We start from the raw sequence: 10413 nt of genomic DNA, 5'->3' as shown, positions 1-10413 counted from the left end.
AGATGGAAACATAAGAGGGGAAGCATTTGGAGAGAGGAACCCAGGAAAAAATAATTAGTTTATAGTTTATTTTATTTATTTGACCATTTGGAAAATAATATGAATGGATGTATAAGAAATACAAGGGAGCATGAAAAAAAAATTAAATATAGGCACAAAAAATAGGCAAAAGAAAAAGTGAGGAAAATATTAACTCTAGGGAAAAAAAACAGAATATATATGAGAAAGAAGGTATAATTATGATATCATTCTTGGTTATAAGCATTTTTTCATAGTCATAACGTCAATCAAACTGTTGATTGGATCAACAGTTTTTATATCATTTTAATGAGAGTGTAGAAAGAGAATGTAGGTGGAGTGGGGTTGGGAGGCAAGCAAGAGAGCTAAATCCTCATCTATCATAACAGAGTGTTAGTGCATAATATCTAAAATTGATAAATTAATAAATGACAAGGCACAGATTTTATTTAGAAATATGGAAGTAAGTACAAGAAAGCAAGAACTGGAAGAGTTGCAAGTGGTCCTTACAGGGAATTGGCCTGGAGATTTGGGAACGTTTAGTTGGGGACTTCTGGTTTTCATTACAAGCCATTGAATATTTGAATTTCAAACCAGTGCATCCATTACTTTATTAAAAATTGAATTTCAGAAGCAAACAATTGGGCTAGGAGATTGGAGTAAGAGGTGACAGGCAGCTACCTGGGAACCAAAGCACCTTTGGAACCTTATAAATATGAGAATGAGTAGTGGACTTTCCGCAGGTCATGGAAAGGGGCCTCGTGTTATTTTAACTGTTTATTAAAGGAAAGAATGAGGCCAGCTGTTGGAGAACTCAAGAATATTCAGATTAAAAGCAGAACCCAAAATTCATGAACTTTAATAAATCCTAGGGCCCTTTATGGCTTAATCTTTGCAGACTAGTAATCAAAGTAATTCAAAAGTCACTCCATTCAAAAAAGCATGAAAGGAAATTCAATTCGTAATCCACCACAACCATTTTTAAAACCCTTCCTCCTGTCTTCACTTCTGTTGCTCGTCACAATGGCTTTGGGTCTCACAAGGCAAACCCTCCTCTCTCTGCACCATGCGCACAGTCCTTGATCATACAGATTGATTTGGCTTCTCTCCCTTTTCTCTGCATCTGTGGTCTGTCTCCCTCCACGTATTCTTTCAATTTTATATTCAGTAAGTAGGCTGGCAAGACCTTTTCTTTAGTTAGCAGAATTAGGGAAGAGAGAAAACCATAACAAGGTAATAAATCTTGTCCTTATGCCCACTCATAGAATTTTCTGGGTTAAAATCGAAGGCATGGAAAAAAATTTCACACCGTGTTGCCCTTTCTTTGTGTTATTCCTCCAAAGGACTGCCTCAGTATGCTTTCACTCCTGGGGTGAGTTTGTGGAGCTTTGAACAGAGAAAATGGAATACTACACATTGGCTGCTCCCAGGGGTGAGAGACCCAGACATCTGGGCTCAAATAGTCCCTAGAACATATGCTCCTTAAGAGCAGGGATTCTTGTCTGCTTGTTCACTACTGTATCCCAGTGCCTATAACAGAGCCTGCTCTAAACCAGGTGCTCAATAAGTTGTTGAATATTTGAACCATTGGCAGGTAGCATCGTAGTGAGGTCATACACCAGCCTCTCTGGTTCTCATCAAGCAAACGCCTTCTCCTTGCAGTGATCTAGCCACAGTGCAAGTGTTGGAAGAGAGTCTTTCTCTTGTAAACTACGAAATTGGAGGGCCAGGTTCTACCTCAGCCTCACAAGCTGGTTGACACGAGGCCATTCCCCAGCACATTCTTAACATACTAAGAAAATCTGGTTTCTGGGCATACACGGCCAGCTACCTCTCCTCAAACCAGAGTGAATTCACCTAGGAAATGCCTCTCAAGAGGCCCCTTGCAGCCTGCCAGCCTTCCCTGGTGATACCTCCAGGTTATTGTATAACCTAGTTCGTACAGAACGAGAGCCCTGGGCTAGGAACCATGAGACCCAGAACTGAAAATCAAACACAGAGCCTCTCAACCTATAGGGTGTGGGATTTACTCCAGGACTTGGTGGAATTGAAGGAGAAACACCCCCAAAATACATACAGCAGAAGAGCAGAATCACAGAGCCACTGAGAAATCAGCCTGTGGCAGGAACCAGGGGCTCCCATGTCACTGGGAGAAACATCATGGTGGGGCGAGTCAGCCAACATGGATAACTCTAGTAAGATTATTCAACTAGATATGATCTTTAAGGACCCATCAAAATGACAGAGGGGATTTTAAAATCCATCTCTGTACAGGGGCACAGATGACCCCCAGACATATCTTGAAGCAAGCTATGTGACACAGAGTTCCCTTGACCTTGCCCTGGGATGACTCAACCACTTCATTCCCAAGGAAGAGAGCACACCACGTCTCCTCAGGAGGAGAAGGAGAGAGAAAAGAATGTCCCATTATAACCTGGTCGTCTTTGTTATTTTAGTGCCTACTGTCATCTAAGTCATTTCAAAAAATCTGAAAAGAAGTCTGATTTTTAAATTCATAATGTTGACCAAAGAGACTTGCATTTATTATGCTCATAAATCGTCCATACCTCCTTCATAACAAAGAAATTATTTTTAATTTTTACAATGCTTTTTTTCTCTTTCTTCCCAACATGAGAGGAAATGAGAATAATATTTTATGTTAATAGGAACAAAATGTTCAAAATGTACACACTATATAGAAATCTTATAAAATGTTTCAGTGGAAACATTTTTTAACCAACAAAGGAAATGAAACACAAAAAGCCACGTTAAAAGAACACTGATGATTTTTACTTTAACGAGGAACTTGAGGGGAATGGATTATGGGTGGGTGGACAGAAGCTCTGAGAGAAAACAGTAGTCCACAGGGCTCATGTGGCGAGGGGCTGACCCAGATCCCAGTGGAAAGCCCAGCCTGGCTCTCAGGTGTTCTGTCTGCTGGTCAGCCCCTTCCAGAGGCCAGGAAAGTTTCCCTGAGAGGGTTCGACATCCCTGAGCTCAGCCTCCAGGGACTGGAGGTTTCCAACATAGAAAATCTCCCTCTGTCAGAAAGATGTCATGACTCCTTGGACCAGACCATTGCTCCAATAATAACCCAGGAATTCACTTTCACCCACTGAAGGGTTAATAGTAAGGGGAAGGGAGAAGTGAATAATGGTACAGAGAGGGGAGCCCCGCCAACCCATCAGAACCCACAGCATCAGGGGCAGTACTGGCGGGAAACAAGATTTGGAGGGGAGACAGTCATTTCTTTGACACTGATCAGTGGCATGTGGTTGTTGCAAACATGCCAGTGAGTACAAAGGCGTGTACATTGCAGAGGGACCCTTTGCATGCGATGGGACAGCAGTCTGAGGCAACAAGGTTTCCCAGCTTCCAGAGAGATTTATGACCAACATTTTTGGATTTCAGCACCTTCTTGAGGGAACAGCCACACCGAGTCCCACAGGCAAAGTTGATGGGGCCCTCGAGCGGTGCGGGAAGGAACCTTAACCAGCAAGGCAGGACAGGCTGAACAGGCAGCTGCCCGTCAGCGTGAACTTGGAGAAGCGGAGACAAGCCCTCTCCACCCATCCACCTCCCCAAAATACCACTCACTGAGTTACTAACATCTCAAATATCCAAAATGCTTTAAATTAGTCTCATCCTCGTTAAAATGCTTTTTAGATATTTGTAACTTGTGCAACAAATGAGTCACAATTTTTGGAAAACAGATTTTGAAAAATGAGAAAAGGGAAAGAGGTGAGAGGAAGAAAATATATTTTAAGGACCTATTGTATGCCAACTGCCTTGCCTGGGTGCTTTTTATATTTTTCTCATTTAAGTCTCACAAAGCCCTTCTACATGGTTCTTAGTTCCTGAAGTGGTTATTTGTTTTTTTTCTTTCTGTATGCATACTTTTCTGCCCTGAGGAATGCATCAATCAGGCTCCCGTTTCTAATAAGGATGCACCAATGGGAGACACTAGCATTAGATCCCGAGTTAGGAGGAGAGAAAGATTAAGGTACTTCCTCCCTCTTCCCTCCATATTTTCAAGCTACATTTCTGTCTGCAGCTATTTTTCATTATAAGCTCTTTAATATTTGATTCTCAAACTCGTGCTTGCATTACTTTGATAAAAATTAATTGTAAGAAATGAAGAATTGGGCTAGAGGGAACAGATTGGAGAGAGAGGTGACAAGATAGCTACCTGGGAACTGAAGCACTTCTCTTGAAACCTTGAAATTCTTGGGGACTAATCAGATGGGAGACTAATCAGATGGCTGGTGGGGGACCATGCCACATCACACACAAGCTCATCAAGCCAGAACCACAAGTAACTCAGGTTGGTGGCACACGTCTCCCAGCTTTTTGCTAATTAGGGCGGTTAATTAGGGCGGTTTCCCTGGCTTCTTTTTTTTTTTTTTTTTTGGTGAGGAAGATCAGCCCTGAGCTAACATCCATGCTAATCCTCCTCTTTTTGCTGAGGAACTAGCTCTGAGCTAACATCTATTGCCAATCTTCCTCCTTTTTTTCCCCAAAGCCCCAGCAGATAGTTGTATGTCATAGTTGCACATCATTCTAGTTGCTGTATGTGGGACACGGCCTCAGCATGGCCGGAGAAGCGGTGCATCAGTGCACGCCCGGGATCCGAACCCAGGCCGCCAGTAGCGGAGCGTGCGCTCTTAACTTCTAAGCCACGGGCCGGCCTTCCCTGGCTTCTTGCTTGGGGCAGTTTTCATCTCTCCTCTTCATTCAGAAGTGAGAAACCTGATGGGGCACATAAGCCAAGAAGCCCCCTTTCGCTATTTGCTTCTGAGAAAAGCAGATAGTTCTCTGACAAACGGGAAGTCTGTGTCCAGCTCTGGTATCTGGGTTCTATTTAGTTTCAGTGTCCACTATGACTCACGCTAAACTACAAATGATCTCATGAAATATAAATGATGACCCGTGCTTACTTGTCTCTTTGTTCCACTGCAACAGAAAAAAAAAAAGTAACCAAGCCATTGCTTGGTTCACTAACAAAATTACAGCAAATCTAAAAGAACGTTAAACATTGGATTTTTGCTGCCCATGCAGAAATGGCGCAAAGTAAACATTCCACATAAATAACGAGAAGAACATCAACTGTTTCCATATCCCCGGGATTTTATTACCTAAAGTGTATTATATTGAAAGAGGATAGTTGACATAAAATATGATTCTCCATTTATTATGTTCCTTTTGTTTTGAATTTGAGGGGCCTATTGTTTGAAACATGCTTTTTGATGTCCATATATAAAGACATTTTTTTAGCCACACGGCTCTTCTGATGTTAACAGAGCAGCTGTTAATCTGAAAAACTTGGCCCCTTTGAGGAAGCCATCAGAATTTTACCGTGCAAAAATCGATACCTGTGAATGGGAGCTCTGGCGCGCAGTGAACCAGCGAGGAGATGTTTCACGGTGATAACAGTCCCTCACCGGCTGGGACTGCCCCATACCCCGACCTTCTGGAAGATGAGACAGACCTGGGTGGAAAGTAAAATTCTATCAGCGAGAAAAGAAATAGCAATAAATTCACAACTTTGCTTAGAGAATGGGACTTAATTCAGGAAGGATCGCATATCTCATCACTTTACCTGTAGGAAGCTTAAGGATAAAGCCTACATATGTTGTGCTTTGTAAATAAAAGAAAGTTGATATCTTTTTCCTAAAGAGCAGCTTTATTAAAGGTGCAGAGTAAAATGCTGTTAAGTGAGCTAGAGTAGACGCAATTCCATTGAGCCAGAAATGTCTAAGAAAGCACTTACCTAAAGCTCAGAAATATGGCTGGCCTGGTGGCATAGTGGTTAAGTGTGCACACTCCACTGCTGGCAGCCTGGGTTCGGAACCCCGGGCGCCCACAGACACAACGCTTGTCAGGCCATGCTGTGGCGGCATCCCATACAAAGTGGAGGAAGGTGGGCACAGATGTTAGTCCAGTGCCAGTTTTCCTCAGCAAAAAAAAAAGAGGAGGATTGGCATGGATGTTAGCTCAGGGTTGATCTTCCTCACTAAATAAATAAATAAATAAATAAATAAATAAATAAATAAATAAATAAATCTCAGAAATAATTATTGTTCCTAATGAGGACCAATGACCTGGATGCATCACAAGATCCAAAAGAGCTTTCTGACTCCACTTGTTTACTGTAGAATTTTCCTGCTGAGTCTGTGCTACAGCATCCCGTTCCTGATGAAGTCATAATTCTCCTACAGTAGACATAATCCTACTTCCACAGTAAACAGACTATTTTAATAATCTGTGGGATTAATTCTTGAGCTAGGTATGTGAATATTTACTTTCAAAAATTTTTAAGTGAAGAAATTATAGATTAACATATCCAAGTTAAATCACTTCCTGGGGGTGTTAATTAAATCTCCTTTGTGGCAATATAGCATCATGTGATGGTTAATTTTATGTGTCAACTTGACTGGGTCACAAGGTTCCCAGATATCTCATTAAGTATTATTTCTCGGTATGTCTATGAGGGCGTTTCTGATGAGATTAGCATTTGAATTGATAGACTGAGTAAAGTAGATTTCCCTCCCCACTGTGGGGTGGGGGGATGGGGCATCATAAAATTCATTGAGGGCCTGAATGGAACAAAAGGGCAGAGGGAGGGAAAATGCTCTCTCATTCTCCCTCTCTCTCTCTCATTGTCTCTCTCTCTACGTGACTGAGACATCCATCAGTCTGCTCCTGCCCTTGGACTGCGACTTACATACTTGGTACTCCTGGTTGTCAGGACTTTGAGCTCAGCCTGTAACAACACCATCAGCTCTTCTGGGACTCCAGCTTGCAGATGGCAGATCATGGGACTGCTCAGCCTCCATAATCATGTGAGCCAATTCCTCGTAATAAATCTAGATAGATAGATACATAGATAGATAGAAAGAAAGAAACATAGATAGATATAGATATATGTATACGTATATTCCATTTCTCTGGAGAAGCTTGACTAATACAATCATCATCATCATCATTACTGTTATAAATAATATAGATAATAAAAAATGCTAGCTAACAGTTACCGAATACTATTCTGTACCTGGCACTGTCATGTCAAGTTTACAAGGATTCTCTCAGTTAAGCATCACAGAATCCCTTAAAGGAGAGAGAAACTATTATCATCCCCATTTTTCAAATTCAATATTCAATATCTATTTATTGAGCACTTACTGTGTTCTAGGCACTGATCTGAGTTTGCACCTGCAAACAAGTCTCACTTGGAGCCTATTTTTTCATGTGAAACATAAGTAAACCAATAGATCAACAAGATAATTCAGGCAGTAAAAAACTTCGTAAAGACAATAAAATGAGGTCATGTGAATGAGAGTGACCATGGGGGCCAGGGAGTGACTAGAGAAAGATTCTTTGCGAAATGATATTTGAGCAGAAGCTGAAGGATGAAAAGCAGTTACCCATGTGAAGGCTGTGAGAAGATAGTCAGTCAGCGTAGTTGGGTCTCACGAGTGCTTCACTGGATGTGAAATCTCCCAGATGGACCAGACCAGAACTTCAGCCCTCCATCATGCTCCACATGCACTGCATTTTAGCCTCTATACACCCAAAGGGTTATGTTGCTCTGATATTTCTATCCAGTAGACTGTGAGTATTTACACATCATTCTCATGCCCTCCTCTCTGGTCATGCGTGGGCAATTACATCTCTAATCTCCAGTTGCTCTTTTTATTCTAATTACATTTTCTTTCCAGTATCTAGCATTTTAGTTCTAAACCACGCAGGTTATAGCTACTGTGTGTTATCAGAACCAGCTGTTTGGCTCTTTTCAACTATTCTGAGTAGACTGAGAAGGAACAGAAGCATAAAGGTATTTCTGATGAATAAAGAACACACACACACACACACACACACGCAAGATCAGAGTTAGCATTAAAACTAAACAAATCTGGCACAGCATTCATCAGTTTCATAAATAACAGAAACACCCACATGCTTTTTGTTCAGCATGATATATTTTTTCAAGAGAGATGCTTTAAATTTTCCATTTTATGCCAAGGTAAGTTTTATACCTCTGTAATGTACAACATATGGATCTTATGACATTATGCATTATTTGCATCCCAATAAAACAGCTCATTAATCAAATGGCCTATTGTGACCTCCAGCTCAGAAACCACAAAATACATCCAAGGAGAAGGGTAGTTTTTAACTCAGAATGTGTCCTTTTAAAATAAAATTTGTCTGATCATGTTAAACAGTGGTCAAATGTACAAGAGATGTTAGTGTATTGGGAAAAAGATAGTAATAAGGACACAGCCAGCCCTGAAACACACACACAGTGAACTTCTTCGCTGACTTTGGGCCACATGTTTTGCTTTCCTCCAGTTGATTTTGAATGGTGTTTTCTTATGAGGTCAAAACAAGGTCTTTTTGTAGCAACCAGCATTTAGCTACAATAATGTACAGCTACCTTAGGAACAGGTCAATCGTTGAAGAGTTCATTAGAGAAGTAAATTGGAATTTTACACCCACACCAACAATTGCGAACTGACCAAACCTAATGAAATACGCAAACAGGGCTATACACCCTAGTCTAGTGCTTCTTTATATCAGCTCTTGACACGTGTGTCAGCCAGGGCCTAATGGCAAGCAATAAAAGCCAACTCCAGCTAACTTAAACAAAGGAGGATTTCTTTGGACGGATATTGATGGAGAGAGGGTGCTGCTGCTGACATAATAAACGAGAAGCTGAAAGATTAGACTTGTGAATGACTAGGGAAGCAGGAAGCTCCAAAGGGACATGAGGCTAAAAGCAAAAAACAGCAATGTCCCCATAACTAGAACAGCTTGGTCAGGAAGCCTCAGCTGCCAATGCTCCTAACATGGACGATCTCTGTTTCTTCTGACCTCACATCACTCACTCAAGATGCAATGTCCCAGGAGAGACTGGCTAGCTAGGCTGAGTTCAGGTCATGGGCCTGCTTGGAGTGAGAAGAGGATCATCCTCTTGGCTTCCAGGGTAGGAGGTGGGTCCCTGGAACTATTCTCCCACTAAGACCTCTACAGCAGTAAAAGAGAATCAGTATGCTTTAAAAAGGGGAGTGATTACTAGTTGTGCAAAGCATTGGGTACCTATTACGTGCCAAGAACTGTGCTGGACAATTTTCAACAGACGTGTTCTCATTTAATTACATTTAAAATCCCACAGCCGTCATATAGGATTTTCTACTCACTTCATAGATGAGGACAATGAGGATCGGGAATATTAAGTGATCTGGACAATGTGACTGTGTTTAGTAAGGTGCAAAGTCAAATGTCCAGTCTTGGTCTTCTGACTGCTGGTCCAATGTTCTCTTTGCTGTACCAGAGGTGCCTCATTAACTGAACTCAATTTGACCTCAAATTCCAACTTTCTCACCCCTGATTATTTGTCTACAAATATCCTAAAGGTTAGAAATTTCAGAGTGATTAAAATATTCTAGGCAAGAGCCTTAGGTTTTGAAAACCAGAGGTTTCACTAAATATGTTCTTTTGCCTGTCCTCATGTCATATGACTTTCACCTTTGGGCCCAGCTATGATCCTGAGTGTGAAAAGATAAGTCTCCTAGGGTTATCTCAAGTATGGACACACAACTCCACCAGTACTAGGATCTTTCCAGTGTCCCCATAATAGAGTTGAATGGTCATGACACTGAAAGTGTAGCACACCAGTTGTCCAGAGGTTGACCAACCACCTTGTTTCGGTTTCCAAGCACTAAGAACATATAGGAAGATGATGTTGACAGTTATTTATGTCACTTGCACCCATGAGGGCTGCTACCCAATCCCATATACATGGGGCCACCGTCTAGGAATTCTAGACTGAAAGTCTGTGCTCTGTTTTATGGCGAGCACAGACTTTGGAGTCAAGCTGACCTGAGTTCAAGTCCTTACACTGCCTTCCACAAGCAAGCTCTTGGGTAACTTATTTGTCGTATCTAAGACTCTATACTTACTTTCTTTCATACTCTATAAATTAGAGATCATGATAATTATTTTGCAATTATTTTTTTAAATATTTAAACTATTTTTTAAATCATAAGTAAATGTAATGTCTGGCTAATATAAATATATATTCAATAAATGTTTGCTCCTATAATTAACATTGCTTTGAGTGATAAATTACCAGAAAATCTTTTCGTTCCATTTCTCCTAGGTAGGTGAAGTGTGAGAAGTTCCTGAGTTTTCAGAATTATGTTTCTGCTACATAGCATTTTGCTTAATACAATAACTTTGTATTTGGTGATATGTACCTCATTGCATATCTACTTTGCTATTTGTCAGGGTTCCAGAGAAACAGAATGAATAGGACAGATACAATATTAATATTACTAAATATATATGTATCTTAAATGTATATTTATATAGTATCTATAACTATATATTTCA

General features: G+C 40.8%; 1 long non-coding RNA gene across 1 annotated transcript in view; it reads right to left on the bottom strand.

Annotated features, from left to right (window-relative positions):
* Window positions 1–6685: 6685 nt before the first annotated feature.
* LOC147913899 (uncharacterized) overlaps window positions 6686–10413 on the bottom strand; it is a 126255-nt gene continuing 122527 nt past the window's right edge. Inside the window, exon 3 of the long non-coding RNA XR_015556016.1 lies at window positions 6686–6884. This is a non-coding gene — a long non-coding RNA (uncharacterized LOC147913899). The remainder of the gene's footprint in view (window positions 6885–10413) is intronic.

Source organism: Ceratotherium simum, chromosome 24, assembly GCF_057802395.1.
Source record: "Ceratotherium simum simum isolate JZ-2026a chromosome 24, ASM5780239v1, whole genome shotgun sequence".
NCBI classification, from domain to species: domain Eukaryota; kingdom Metazoa; phylum Chordata; class Mammalia; order Perissodactyla; family Rhinocerotidae; genus Ceratotherium; species Ceratotherium simum.
The sequence above is the reverse complement of the archived record's forward strand: the minus strand, read 5'-3'. Positions and strand labels throughout refer to the sequence as shown.